Here is a 14,114-nt window from a genome sequence, read left to right as displayed (position 1 = left end):
CCACGGCCAAGCCTTTATTCGAATCATTTTACTATCCCACCTCAGCGCGTTTAGCGAGGTGGTTTCCTTGGCACGTCTTGTCAAAGCAGAGATCGTGTCCCCTTATTCCGGGATTCTCATCAATACGGGCGTGGGTAACCCAACCGCGCCATTGATTATGGCGCTTGGGAGATAAGCGAGTTTTACCAGGCTGGTGGGGACGCATAGCTTCGTCCATTCATATAAGGGGATAAGGTTCCACTTTTTCACACACGCCTTCTTCCTCCTTTGCTCATCCATTTCTGCGCACTCGAGCTCCAGCGCCCAAGTCCGCACATCTCGCCTCAACCTTCCCCAGCCATGTCCGGAGGGGGAGGCAAGTGGATGGTCTCCTCCATCACGGAGGGGCACATCAAAAAGCTGCGGAAGGCCGGATACTTGTCCAGCGACATCGCGCATCGGCTCCCCGACAAGGGGCAGCTTATCCCCACCCCAGGCCCCATGAGAGGGTGGTGTTCCTCGTCCACTTCCTCCGCGGACTAGGTTTTCCACTTCACCCATTTGTTCGGGGGCTCATGTTCTACTACGACTTGGATTTCCATGATCTGGCCCCGAATTTCATCCTCAACATCTCGGCGTTCATTGTCGTGTGCGAGGCCTTCCTCTGCATCCAGCCCCACTTCGGCTTATGGCTGAAGACCTTCAATGTCAAGCCGAAGGTAGTGGGCGGCCGCAAGGCGGAGTGTGGAGGTGCCATGGTGGGCAAGATGGCCAACATCCTATGGCTCGAGGGATCCTTCATGGAGACCATAAAGGGGTGGCAATCAGGGTGGTTCTACATCACCGAGCCACGTGACCCTAAATGGGCAGCGGCCCCCGAATTCCGATCTGGCTTCCCTACATGGCTCACCTCTTGGAAAGAGACGGGCCTAACATGGGGTAATTCGGAAGAGCTGACCAAACTCCAAACCTGCGTCCAAAACCTGGAGAACAAGAAGCTCAAGCTTGTCAACGTAGTCCAAGTCATGCTCATCCACTGGATCCTCCCGTGCCAACAACGGGCCTTCAACTTGTGGGAGTTTGATCCGGCACAGCACCAAACCTTGAGCAGGCTCTTCGACACTACATACGAAGACGCCTGGAAGGTGCTGTTCAAGGGCGCCGAGGCTCCTGCATCCGCTACCGAAGATCGCGGATTCAGCTTGCAGCGTCAAGCCAGCGAGGTAAACTATTTTACCCTTTACGGGACTCTTGTTTCCATAGTTTGACTCTATGCGGGATCTAAACTCCCTTACCTTTGACAGGCTTGGCAGGAGAAGTCTGGGCAGGTTAACTGTCCGGCTCCCTTGCCAGAAGACACAGCGGACGCCCGATTGGCGGGGCTGCTAGTTCCGGCACCTCATGTGGTGCCGGAGAAGAAGGCCAAGAAGAAGGCCACGGGAACTCGAAGGAGTTCCCGGTGCCAGGTGTTGTCGGACTCATCGTCCGATGACTCCAAGGCGGACTCCTCCCGCGAAGACGAGGAGGAGGGAAAAGAGGCCTCTCCCCTAGCGGGGGGAGAGAAGAAAAGGAGGGCCGTCCCAACTGGGGAGGCCGGGGGGTCCAAGAAGGGAAGGACCCTTCCTCCGAACTACTCCACCAACGCCGGCGATGGCGAAGAGGAGTGGCCACCGAGGGCTAAGCCCCTGGCAAAATCGTAAGTGTCCGGATACCAGAATAACTCATGGTGTTTCATTTGTCGCACAATATCTCCTAACGCCGAATATGACCCTGCAGCCCGCCCAAGGACAAGCTCGATGCTTCAACGAGCGGCTCCTTGGATTCGTCAGACATGAATAGCACCTCACTTCTGGCTGCCTCCTCTCCTTGCACTACGGATGACGTCGAGGTGGGGTCCCAAAAGGGGCCTAGCCAGGAGGAGGTGGTCTAGAAGGCGCCGCAAGGCAACCTCCCGGACTCCAGGCGCAAGGGGGATAAAACCCCGAAGGGCTCTAAGTCCGGCCCTGGGCCGGACTCCGCACCGGAACCTTCAGTGGTTCCGTAGTCCGGCAGGCGTCCCCTTCATAAGAAGGGCAAGACTGCGACACCGGTGACCTCCATCCAACCGGAGGCACCGGATAATTTGCTGGAGGCGCTTAACGGCGCCTCCATGGACGAGGAGCACCGCACTGTTATGAGTGTGGTGATCCAGAAAGTTCAGTCCGCCAAAAGTGGGCTGACTGAAGCATATGCCAGCCTTCTAACAGGCTTTGAGATATGTATTTAAGATATGTAAAAATATTACCGCATAGATAGTAGCCCCTGATGCTCAGTTTGGTGTTTGGAAAGAAAAGCCAAACCGAGGAGCTAAAAAGATGTACGCAGGAGTCTAACATAAGTATGTCAATATGGGAATGCAGGCTGCGCTGCTGACATCTACCGCACTGACTGCGGAGGTCAAGTCAATTCCTTGAAGCAGAGCCTTGAGTGGTCCGAGAACGAGCTTGGCCTTGCCAAAAAGCAGCTCAGGGACAAGGAAGGTAAGTAATATCTTATGGAAGTATATAAAAGATGTGGTTGCAAAAAATGATAGGAATATCGTGAGTATTGCAGGGGCCACGAACGAGGTGGCGACCCTGAAGGAAGCGGTGTCCAAGGCCAAAGGCAATGCGGCCGCGGAGTGCACCGAGCGAGAGAAGCAAGAGGCGCAGGTGGCGGAGGTGCGGCAAGAGCTCCAGGCTCTCGTGGAAAAACATGAGAGTTTGGAGCATGACTCAAAGACTCGAGAGTCCGAACTCGCCTCGGCCCTTGAGAGCGCAAAAGCCGCCGCTAAGGCCGAAGCCCAAAAAGCCCTCCAGGAAATTGAGGCAATGAAGAAGATAGTGGCGGGTAAGGCATTCTTTATGCAAAGCAAGCACGTGAAAGTGAATTACTTGTTACTTACCCAAATCCGGAGCTCTCCAGGAGCATTCGCAGATCTGCCCTGCAGTGTGTCCGACGCTGCCGCATTCTACCGGGCCGAGGAGGGGAGCTCGACAGAGAAGGTGTTCTGGTCTCAGTATGCTGAGGCCGGACACCCGGTGCCCTTGAGAGACTAGCTGAAGCAGCTGGTCGAGCTCCATAAGGTGGCCGAACAGGCCATGAAGGGCCTCATACTTCGGCTGTGGCCTAAGGAAGCCATGCTTGGGAGCTACTTCGGGTTGGTGAGGCGGCTGGTGGACGCTTGTCCATGGATTGAAGTCGTCAAGCGCTCCGTCTGTATCGAAGGTGCCCGTAGGGCCCTTGCCCGTGCTAAAGTGCACTGGGGCAAGATGGACGCTGAGAAGCTTGTGACGGACAGACCACCGTCGGGCAGGGAGTATCGCAAGCCCGAGATGTATTATGAGGGCATCCTGAAGGGTGCCCGCCTTATAGCGGGTGAATGCTCCAAAGATGTAATTTTTGAGTAAACTCGCATTTGTTATCCTGTACGCTTGAAAACTTGTTCATATGCGCTAAGCAACGCTTGTGTATTTAAAATATTACCTTCTGTGTGGCCGTTTATTAAATTTGAGAGATGGCGAGTCGTCGGCTTCTGCCCCCATGCCACGAGTGCTGGGGTGTTCGGGATAAACTTGAGCGCTCTTTTTCCCATTCTTCGGTCCTTCGAGGGAGGCGCTTAACGCAACTAACAAGGCAACCGGACTATAATGCTTGAACACTCTCACTTAGCCATAGAATTCTATAATTTTAAATTTCAGCGAAGCCCCTAGTATTCGGAAGACTGAATTCGGGGCGCTATCCATGCCTGGGCCGGACAAAGCCGACTCCTCGCTCTAAGCGGCATAAGTCTTTAGGGACTCAAAAACCTCTCAAACAGCGTCCGGCTCTCGCCCTATCATGACGGTCAGTTTTAGCTTTCTCCACTGAGGTGCTTAACCCAGCTCAACCGGGGCACAATCGCAGTGGTTCTCCCAGCGCTACCTTAGCCGATATAACGGAATGTAAGGTACCAAAACATGGGAGCCGGGCAAACCCAACTATTGACCCAAGACATGATTCTGAGCCGATGCATATAATGCTATAAGTTCGGGGTGCCGCACTTGTGAAAGTGTTTGGACTTATCACACCATATTTTGGGGTACTTAAGCCCCTGGTGTATTTGGCCATACCAAAGTGTATGGGTGCAACATGTCATAAGTGAACATATATAGATAAAAAAAGGGAATGCAATAATAGGAAAAACCTATGCATTGTTTATTCAAAAGGGTTGCGGTAAAAGCAGAACAATACAAATAGTGCGATAAGCAAGGGACGGGACTATTTGACATGTCCCCTCCAGGAGCGAGCTGCGAGATGATATATGAAACAAGTATTCTGCTCATTATAGAGACCACTTGGACACTCGACGTAACTTTCCGCTTCCCTGGCTGTTGCATCGTGTGTTCGGCGATTCTACTGCCGGACAGGGCTTCTTGAGAACGGAGTCCTGAAAAGAAGGAAAAAAAAGGATGACACAATATGCATCCCCTGGTGCGGTTGAGCCGCATTCTGGGCCTGCCGTGGTCGCGCCCCTCCCCCTATGCCCATGGTATTTCCAGAGTGTAATTATGTACGCGTAGTACTGGTTTTGCAATTTCGCGAGGGCTGGGGTTGGGGCCGCATTTCTACGCGTGCTCGGAACGTGCCACGTGGTCTTGTTGTAGGTTACTCCGGGCGCGCTTGACGGTGTCCGGACGTTTAATAGCCGGACTCGAGAATTGCCTTGAGAGGCTCCTTTGTACTTCCACCGCGAGGGCCGCCGTATGCTCCTCCATTCGGAGAGAGCGTTCGGTGTTTCCGTTGACCGTAATGACTCGTCGTGGGCCTGGCATCTTGAGCTTGAGGTATGCGTAGTGCGGCACCGCATTGAACTTTGCAAATGCTGTTCGTCCGAGCAATGCGTGATAGCCGCTGCGGAACGGGACTATGTCGAAGATTAACTCCTCGCTTCAGAAGTTATCCGGGGATCCGAAGACCACTTCAAGTGCAACTGAGCCTGTACAGTTGGCCTCTACACCTGGTACGATGCCTTTAAAGGTCGTCTTTGTGGGTTTAATCCTTGAGGGGTGTATGCCCATTTTGCACACTGTATCCTGATAAAGCAGGTTCAGGCTGCTGCCGCCGTCCATCAGGACTCTAGTGAGGTGAAATCCGTCAACGATTGGGTCTAGAACCAATGCGGCGAATCCGCCATGGCGGATGCTAGTGGGGTGGTCCCTTCGATCAAAAGTGATCGGGCAGGAGGACCACGGATTGCACTTTGGGGCGACTGGCTCCATCGCATATATGTCCCTTAGTGCACGCTTTCGCTCCCTTTTGGGTATGTGGGTTCCGTATATCATGTTCACCATCTGCACTTGTAGGGGGAAGCCCTTCTGTCCTCTATTATTCAGCGGCCGGGGCTCCTCCTCGTCGTCGCTATGCAGCCCCTTGTCATTGTTTTCGGCATTTAACTTGCCTGCCTGCTTGAATACCCAACAATCCATGTTGGTGTGGTTGGCTGGTTTTTCTTTTGAATGGCTTTTTCCGCTGACCGGGTTTAGAGCCTTTGAATCTGGCATTGACTGCCGTATCTTCAGCATTATCGCCATTAATGCGGCGCTTGTGCTTATTGCGACACAAACCTGCCGTTGATGTCCTTGGTATCCGAATTACCAGGGCTCTTGGCCATGTTGTTACTACGAGCTAGCTAGATGTCCTCTCCCGCGCTAAAGCGGGTCATGAGTGTTGTGAGGGCTGCCATGGATTTCGGCTTTTCCTGTCCTAGGTGCCGGGCAAGCCACTCGTCTCGAATGTTATGTCCTAGTTGCCGGGCAAGCCACTCATCCGGACAGTCGACGATTTGATTTTTCTTGGTTAGGAACCGTGTCCAAAATTGTTTGGCCGATTCCTCTGGCTGCTGAATTATGTGGCTTAGGTCATCGGCGTCTGGTGGTCGCACATAAGTGCCCTGGAAATTGTCGAGGAATGCGGCTTCCAGGCCTTCCCAACAACCAATTGACTCTGCTAGCTAGCTGTTAAGCCAATGCCAAGCTGGTCCTTTAAGTTTGAGTGGGAGGTATTTGATGGCATGTAGGTCATCACCGTGGGCCATGTGGATGTGAAGGAGATAGTCCTCGATCTAGACCGCATGATCTGGTGTGCCATCGTATGATTCAATATTTACGGGTTTGAAACCCTCAGGGATTTGATGATCCATCACTTCATCTGTGAAGCATAGTGGGTGTGCGGCGCCTCTGTATTGGGCTATATCACGACGCAGCTCAAATGAGCTTTGTCTACTGTGTTCGGCCCGGCCAGAATTGCCATATCCGGCGTGACGGTTATCGTCATGTGTAGTGGGGCGCCCACGCGATCCATAGATCGATCTTGTTTGCCTTGCCCTGTCCTCCAATATATCTCGCAGGTCTGGCGCATTTTCCCGTGCCTTGGTATTTTTTGAGCGGCGCCGGGGTGCGGCTTGAGTGGAGGGCCGAGAGGCCTCTCTGTCGCGTCCACGAGGTGGCCGGTCGGCCGTATCATGCGCTGGTGATGTAGGTTTAGGTGCTTCCTCCTCTAATCGGGGTAGCAACCTGCATTTTGGGTAGCTCTTGGAGGGGCGTTCAAGATCATACTCATCGGCCGCCAGGACTTCAGTCCATCTGTCGGCTAGCAAATCTTGGTCAGCTCTAAGTTGTTGCTGCTTTTTCTTGAGGCTCCTTGCCGTGGCCATAAGCCTGCCTTTGAAACACACCTGTTTGACGAGATCCTCAGGCACGACAAATTCATCGTCGTCGAGGCTTGCCTCGTCTTCGGAGGGAGGCATGTAATTATCGTCCTCTACCTCTCTGTCTGCCGCTCTCTCATGAGGGCTGGCTTCTCCATCCTCCCGCGTTGAATCCTGCTGGAGGGGGTGGTCTTCGGCACTGTCCAGAGTGTTATTGTCTCCCGTGCCGGAATCACCGTTTTTGCTGTGGCCAGATTTAGAGCGGCGCCGCTGACGCCGACGCTTAGGCTGTTTCTTGGAGGGGTCATCCTCCGTTGTTCCATCGCCGTTCCCATCTTTTGGGATGTCCACCATGTATATGTCGTATGATGAGGTGGCCTTCCAGTGCCCTGTAGGCGCTGGTTCTTGGTCGTCTCCTGCATCGTCGTCCATACCGTCGATGTCTTCGGAGTCGAAGTCGAGCATGTCGGTTAAATCATCAACAGTGGCTACGAAGTGGATGGTGGGTGGGCTTTGAATTTCTTCGTTGTCCGCATCCCAACCTTCCTGACCATAATCCGGCCAGGGCTCTCCTGATAAAGAGAGAGACTTTAGCGAATTCAGGATGTCGCCAAAGGGCGAGTGCTGAAAGATGTCTGCGGCAGTGAACTCCATGATTGGCGCCCAATCGGATTCGATTGGCAGGGGCGCGAAAGGTTCGGAGTCCGGAGAGGAGTCCGGCACCTTGGAGTCACGAGCTTCGCAAAGGACAGGGTTGGTGTTCGGCTCAATCGCCATAGAGATAGCAGCCCCTGAGGCGGTGTCCAGCCACCCGTCCTCGATCGGCACAGTCGGCTCCGAGCTAAGGGTCGGAGCGGACACTGGTGCGGCCTCCAGGGCATTGTTCGGCGGCAGAGCTAGATCATGCCCATCGTGAAAGTGCGGCGCGCTTGGCTGTGGCTCGAACCCGTCGAAGATCAAGTCTCCGCGGTCGTCAGCCGTGTAGTTTAAACTTCAAAATCTGACCTGATGGCCAAGGGCGTAGCTTTCAATCTGCTCCAGATGGCCAAGCGAATTGTCCCGCAGTGCAAAGCCGCCGAATAGGAAGATTTGTCTGAGGAGAAAAGTCTCACCCAGGACCGCGTCGTTGTTGATGATCGGAGGAGCCATCGGGCCTAAAGATGACGACACAGAGGAACTCTCAATGAAAGCACCAATGTCAGTGTAAAAACCGGCGGATCTCGGGTAGGGGGTCCCGAACTGTGCGTCTAGGCGGATGGTAACAGGAGACAAGGGACACGATGTTTTTACCCAGGTTCGGGCCCTCTCGATGGAGGTAAAACCCTACTCCTGCTTGATTAATATTGATGATATGGGTAGTACAAGAGTAGATCTACCACGAGATCAGAGAGGCTAAACCCTAGAAGCTAGCCTATGGTATGATTGTTGTTCGTCCTACGGACTAAAACCCTCCGGTTTATATAGGCACCGAAGAGGGTTAGGGTTACACAGAGTTGGTTACAATGGTAGGAGATCTACATATCCGTATCGCCAAGCATGCCTTCCATGCCAAGGAAAGTCCCATCGGGACACGGGACGAAGTCTTCAATCTTGTATCTTCATAGTGCAGGTGTCCGGCCAAAGGTGATAGTTCGGCTATCCAAACACCCCCTAATCCAGGACTCCCTCACCCATCTCTCTGCTCGCTCCCGCACGCTCGCTAGATACTTCCTCACGCTCACCCGAACGCGCCGCCACCTGGCCTCATTGCCGGAGTGGCCACAGTGACCATTTGGTCCCGTGCGTGCCACTGTTCCGCTTCTCACGTCGAGTAGGCACCGTAGGCACTTCGCGCAGCTCACTTTGCACCCCATAGCCCCGTTCCTGTACCTCGCCCGAAGAACCTCGCCGCCAATGAGCTCGGCGCCGCGGCCATGGTCGCCTTCACATGCGGTCGAGCGCCGCATCGTGCTCCCGGGGTTCCCAGGGGGCCAACGCGCACGTCCGCTGCTCTTGCCGAGCCCTGTAGCCCGATCCCCGCCAACACCCATTTCGGCCGTCCGCCCCGCTCGACACCGTCGTCGTTGCAGCCCACCCCCGCCCGAGCTAAGGTCGCAGTTGGATGCGCCGCGCCTCCCGCGTCCGAACGAGCCCGGTCACGCTCGAAATGGCCCCCTGTGGCCATTTTCTGGCGAAGTCCCGAGCCGCGCTGCCGCGATCTGCATCGCCAGAGCTTCACCGCCGGCCGACGACGTGGCTGGCCTGGGGCCACCTCAGAGCCACTGCGAGTGGGCCCCACAGGCCCCAGTTGACTGGGTTGACCCAGTCAACTGCTGACCAAGCAGCCCAGTGCCACATACACGCGGGCCCCATCGCCTATATTAATTAATTAAAATGTTTTAATAATTAAAACATAATTAGTTACTAATTAGAGACTGACATGTGGGGCCCAGTAGCTATTCAACCTCAAATTAGTTTAATATAAACTATGTTAATTACAGTGGCTGACATGTTGGCGCCACCTGTCTGGTTTGGTAGTCAGCGGACCTGTTGACCTGCTGATGTCAGCATTACAACATGCTGATGTCATAATTCCCTTTTCTTTTAATTTAAATAATTCCAGAAAATGGTTTACTCTTTGAAAAATTATAGAAAATAAACCGTAGCTCGGTTGGAAAAACTTTAGACATGAAAGTTGCTCAGAACGACAAGACAAACCAGAATATGCTAACCACATACCCATTAGATGCTTCTAACTATCTGAACATGGAACATTCCCCTCCGGTCATCTGTCTGACACAGGTCCGAACCGGGAATACATTCCCGGTTGAATTCCCCCTTCACCTATATCGTGTAGCCATACGTTAGGTCACACCCGGCACAACATATTGCCACGTTATGCTTTGTGATGCTACATTTGCGTCAAGACCCCAAGACCGATGCTGCCCCTGTGATCGACCACGTCGACGACGACCCCTCGATGCCAGAGCAACTAGGCAAGCCCCCCGTTGATCATCCCGATATCGCCCATTCCATTCTCTCATGCTTGCATTAGATTTTGTTACTATTATTGTTTGCTCCTATTCTGATGCATAGCCTGCGTTTGTAACCTGCTTATTGTTACCTTACCTGCTTACCATAAACTGCTTAGTGTAGGTTGGTTTGTGATCCATCAGTGACCCCCACCTTGTCCTTGTTGCCCCTACTTCATCATCGAAGACCCAATCAACGAGATCGAAGACCAGGCCCTGGCACCGCACATCACTTCCCCTTAGTTGCTCGACACTACTGGGTTACTATCGAGTGCCGAGGATGAGGCCTCATCAGCACTTCTGATGTTAACCCAGTAGTGTAGCTGTTTGGTCATGGTCATCAAAGGTGATTTCCTCTTTAACCACTTCTGATACGACTCTGTTGTGCAACCCCTCAAGTATGGACCTCGAGGGTTGTCCCTCTTACATTCACCTTGATGATTATATCGACTGGAATTCACCGGGGGTGATTTCTCGGGTTTCCCCCTTGATTTTTGGACACACAGATACTTGGACCTTACAATTATTACTTGGAAAGGCGGGTCGACCCTGGGGGGTAGCCGCGAGTGATGTGGAGACGGGTTGACCTAGAGGGTGCCCGCGAGATAATTACAAGGCGTGGCCGGGCATTCCTAGCCCTTGCCACAAGTCCTCGAGACGGGGCAATGGGGTCACATCTTTCGTGAGTCTCTGCTTGTTACCGCGTGTTCCTAATCCACTATGATTTGGATATTTGATCCGAGGGGCCTCTGGCCTGATAGCACTAACCATCACATGGGCATAGTATGGGCGTTCTGCATCGTATACATCAGCCAGAGCTTAATAGAAGTCAGCGACTGAGTGGCGCGCACCGCGTTGGACTGCGTAAGCACCTGCCTTTTTGAAGGAGGTAGCTAGGTCTGCTCACCAGCCGCGTACACAACATGCAGGAGTTCCTGGAGCGATGGCCCATGACCCCGGGGGGCATAGGTTTAGTCCGGCGTGCTCGCCTCTCTATTAAGCCTAGGTCGGGTTGTGGCGTATTGTTTGGCCGAGGCCGGGCATGACCCAGGAATGTGTGTCCGGCCGGAGTTAATCGAGTGTGGTGGGTAAGTTGGTGCACCCCTGCAGGGAAGAAAACATCTATCGATAGCCTGTCCTACGGTAACGGACACTTGGAGTTGTATCCCAATCAATACAACTAGAACTGGATACTTGTGATGAGAATTGGATTGTGATGAGAAAGGGATAGTACGGCTCTAGGATTTATTTCTCGCAGGGAGTCGAGAAAGGATCTCTGGCCGAGGTTGATAACAGTACTACTACTTTACTTTATGCTATTCTACTCCCTCAAGTTTGATGCAAGATGGTGGTTTCCAGAAGATGCTAGTCTTCGATAGGACTAGGCCTTCTCTCCATTCTAGCATTTCTGCAGCCCAGTCCACATATACAGCCTTCCTTTGATAATGTTGCATCTGTAGTGTAGATCCTTGCTTGCGAGTACTTTGGATGAGTACTCACGGTTGCTTTGCTCCCCCTTTTCCCCCTTCCTTTTTCTTTCTGGTTGTTGCAACCAGATGGTGGAGTCCAGGAGCCAGATGCCACCTTCGACGATGACTACTACTACCATGAGGGTGCCTACTACTACGTGAAGACCGTCGATGACTAGGAGTAGTTAGGAGGATCCCAGACACGAGGCCTTGCGTTTTCGATTGTTGTTGCTTTTATGCTAGCCTTCTTAAGGCAAACTTGTTTAAATCATGTCTGTAGTCAGATAATGTTGCTTCCGCTGACTCTTGTGTATTCGAGCTTATGTATTCGAGCCCTCGAGGCCCCTAGCTTGTAATATAAAGCTTCTATTATTTTAATTTGTGTCTAGAGTTGTGTTGTGATATCTTCCGGTGAGTCCTTGATCTTGATCGTACACATTTGCGTGTATGATTAGTGTACGATTGAATCGAGGGCGTCACAAGTTGGTATCAGAGCCGACTGCCTATAGGTAGCCCCCTTCCAACTCCTTTGCCAAAGTTGAGTCTAGTCATCCAAAACTGTTTTACTAACTTGGTTGTGTGGCTTACGGGCCCACGTTGCCAATGGGTGGTACTAGGATCTTTTATTCCTTGTCTATACTCTGGGATTCTGATCTCTCTTCTATTCGGGTGAAACATTTTACTAACTCTGACATTAGGTTCTCGTAACCACTTCCTCCCGGAGAGCCCCAACATTTCCGATGATCGCTTGTTTCGCCAGAAGATTCCGAAGATACTCTTCGATATTTTCCCGAGACCCTTGTGCCCTTTTCCGTTGCAATTCCCTACCACTGATAAATCCCCATGGATAGCTAATACACTTGCCATTTATACATTCATTCCTAGTTGCTCCTGTTATTACAAGATACCCCAAGTACTCTCCATTGTTCCGAGAATCCTTTGTGCCTTCTATTTTGCAGCTTCTTTTCGCACTGCGGATAATTCACTTAACCGGGGTTTGTTCATCCCCAGTTGTTCATATGCTTTCCAAAATACCTGAAAAGGCTATCTGACCTTTCAAAATCCTCTGCAGCCTATTGCTCTTGATTCTCCTTGCCTGCTTGCATTAGGATTAATTCCATATTTCTAGCAATATTCTTTAAAATTCTTTGTGATTGTCATTCTGTTCCTCTGCATTCAGCGTGTGTGCGAATACTCGCAATCATCAATTAATCCTTGGAAATTTTCAGAGCCTCTGCTTCTGATCCTTCATCTTGAAATCATAATTCCTTTGTACCCCAAGCATCGAATCATTCAGACGTTTCTATAAGCTGAAGCCTTTGCATCCCCTGCTTCATATGATTGATTACCGATACTCACATCAACTCTATCGTGATTCACCGGATCCATTGCTGAGTTGTTATCTGACAGTGTCCTTCACATCCAAAATCTTTTGAGTTTTTCCTGATACATAATGCCTTTGGTAAATTGTATCACCTGCCTTTTGCTAGCCAGGCTCTACTTCCGAGCTTGAGTTACTTACTCCTGAAGTTTGCGTTATACGTTCCTAAGACGCCACAATGGGTTGAACTTAGGCCTTCCATAATCCGTGTGAACTCGAGAGTTCTCATGAGTCTTACTCTTCTGGTACTTCGCCAGATAAATCTTCTGCACTACAATATTTTCGAAAATGAGGAGTGAATGAAAGGTTATGCATTGAAGAAGTGGGAGTCGACCTTGAACCTTTGTGTTCATGCCCATGGACTCCAATGTAGAACTTGTCATGTAAGCTTATCGTAACAATGATTATTCCCTTGGTATAATTTGATCTTGTATCTGTGATTTTGGCCTTTGCAATCGTGGCTCCAACCAAGATTGTCTTCTTTGATCCCCTTTCTCGGACAAGTTGAAGTGCTTGCCTTCTACATATCAATACACATGTCCAAACACTAATATGGTCTACCTTCGAGTATTACCCCTGGTATCTCGAGAATATCAAATAACTTAGTTTCTTCCTATGAATATTCATCTAGTATTACTTCTCACCGATTTCAGATTTCCCCCCGGTTTCTGAGTTATCAGTAACTCGACAATACCGATAAGAGAATCGATCCCACACTCTGATTCAACAACTCTAAGTAATTTTCGTTGATTATGAGTTTAATAATCCTACAAGTCATTCCTAGCCTGGCCGGCTATGCCATTATCATGCTAAATTTTAACTGTGCTACATGGTCCTTCTTCCCGGAACAAAATTTTCGACGATGAGCTAAGCTTATGTCGATCTTCCTCATCATACCATTTCACCTTGAACAGCAAGCTTGCTTTTGAGTTTGTGTCGTACCCATGGTTCCAATAAATTTTCACTTCATCATTCCTTTGACTTGATGTCATCGCCGATCAATTACATCTTCCTGAAATCTCTCGACAATTGTGTCATGCTCGTCAACATTCTGAGCTCTTCCAGCATATCAATCGAATTCGGATAAGGAATACCATCCTTAACCTTCGATGATTTGAGTTGTCGTCGACAACCCCTTCTCTTCTTTCCAACACATATTTGATCATGTCTTGGTTATACCTTGGACTCCTTGCTATTCCTGCAATTGTTCCTTGAGTATTTCGTGTGATCTTCAACTCAAACCACTACTTGGAACACCATGTTAATGCTACCTCAAAGCATGACTGAGGTATTCCGAATATCAACAAGAACATTTGAAGCTCATTGTCGAATGTTTCTTGATCTATTATCCAAACACCGTTGTATGGGTAATATCATGATTCTCATTGCCCCATTAACTAAATGGATAAGTACTTGATGTCATGTGATGTATATCTTGCTCTGTTTGTTCTTGGGAAGCATATACTCTAATACTTTTGTATAAGCACCCTTTTCCTTTCCATTGGTCTGGTTAAACTAATAATCACATTTTCCTTTCCATTGGTTTGTTTAACCATTCTCGTAATCTA

This window comes from Triticum aestivum, chromosome 1B (assembly GCF_018294505.1).
Source record: "Triticum aestivum cultivar Chinese Spring chromosome 1B, IWGSC CS RefSeq v2.1, whole genome shotgun sequence".
Classification (NCBI taxonomy): domain Eukaryota; kingdom Viridiplantae; phylum Streptophyta; class Magnoliopsida; order Poales; family Poaceae; genus Triticum; species Triticum aestivum.
The sequence above is the reverse complement of the archived record's forward strand: the minus strand, read 5'-3'. Positions refer to the sequence as shown.